The 1,640-nt window shown below is 33.0% G+C and overlaps 1 pseudogene; it reads right to left on the minus strand.

Moving 5' to 3' along the window:
* Positions 1 to 930: 930 nt before the first annotated feature.
* Positions 931 to 1,068, minus strand: LOC145248506 (U2 spliceosomal RNA; annotated as a pseudogene).
* Between the last annotated feature and the right edge of the window lie 572 nt (positions 1,069 to 1,640).

The raw sequence follows: 1,640 nt of genomic DNA on the forward strand, positions 1-1,640 counted from the left end.
AAACCACTTATAATTCAATGGCTGTAAGTTTTTTTTTTTCAAGGATAAACAATTATAGACAGAACGATTCATAGAAATCTATCTATATTCTTTTTTCATTTTAATATATTTTCATAGAAATGTTTCTGTTATGTCACAAAAAACTATTTTCTTTATGTCAGAAGTGTCACGCTCATACATTAATTCCATAGCTAATATATATATTCTATCATTCTGTTTATAATGCAACTTTAAAATGTCTTCTTAAAAATCGAACTGTTTCGTATATTCTCTTCGTTTTAAATATCTATATTTCATTGTTTAACAAGAAAGGCAATGGTCTGAATACTTCGTCACCAATCGATCCCTCATTTTTTCAATTTGAAAGGAATCCAACATCTGCGGGTAAACTATCTTTTATTTTATCATTGACTAGCGAAACTCTCAACGATATGGCATGGATTTTGAAAGAAACAAAGAAGCGTAAAAAAAGTTTTAAAATTTATCCTTCTCTTTTTCTTCCTTACTCAGTACATCAGGTGATTTTTTTAAAATACGTCCGTCCGTTTGGCAGCCCGTTTCTCTGTTTCACTCACTCGCTCTTCAGTTATTTTCATTAATAAACACACCCTAACCCTCCGACTACTTTAATACCATAGAGAAAAGGAACAAGGCCGATAGCCATTAGTTGCGTGCTCTCGTGTAATGAATGAATGTGGGAATGTAGGATTGACATGAAATTCTTAAAGGTAAACTAAAATAAACGAAAAATGGGCTGAAATGACTTAAATAAATAAAAAGTAAATGATTTAGAATTACTTTAATGAACTTAAGGATGAATTGAATGACCTTAAGAATGACTTGAATGCTTAAAAATAACTGGAATCCTTCAAAAACAAGTTGAATGATCTGGAGAATGACTTGAATGGCTTTGAGAATGACTGGTTGTAAAGTGGGTGATCATTTTATATTAAATTAATACAGAAAAGTGATCCCCCACTTCATATCACAAAGTTACAAACATAAGTACAGCATGTAGTAAGAAGAGATACTACACTTTGATCTTGGCCAAAAGGCCAAGAAAAGGGTATTTATTTGCTCCCCCATCGAGCAAATTAGGCACAAGGCCGATTTTTAATGTGAGGAGTGAAGGGGAAATGGGGACCAACTACCCGGGGAGTAGGGGAGCTGGATAGTGACAATTGGTATGAAGAGTTGCCCCTACATTGACCAAGGTCTTATATGTGGGGTTGCCCCCACATATGGTCTTTGCTTGCAGTATCTGCCAGAAGCGATACTACACTTTGATCTTTATATTTAATTTATTTCGTTTAAAGAAAAAATTACAATTAAAAAAAATTCCAATATAAAATTAAAAAATTAAAAAAAGTAAAATCTCCAAAAGAAAAAACAAATTTAGGCACAAGGCCCTATAAGATCTGGGGAGGGGAGTGTTGCAGGGTTTTTGTAACTAAAGTAAAAATGGAGTTTTTGGCGACTTTACTCTTGACTGGCAACATTTACCACAATACCTCATTCACTCCGTGGAATCTAAACTAACTAATGAAAACCCCAACGTTTTTGCAAAAACGATATATATACAATTTCTGTATGTGTGTGTGCGCATTTTTTTTTTTTAAATTAAAATGTGTGTGTGTGTG

Source organism: Euprymna scolopes, chromosome 26, assembly GCF_053919585.1.
Source record: "Euprymna scolopes isolate OS-2025 chromosome 26, ASM5391958v1, whole genome shotgun sequence".
In the NCBI taxonomy this organism is placed as follows: Eukaryota; Metazoa; Mollusca; class Cephalopoda; order Sepiida; family Sepiolidae; genus Euprymna; species Euprymna scolopes.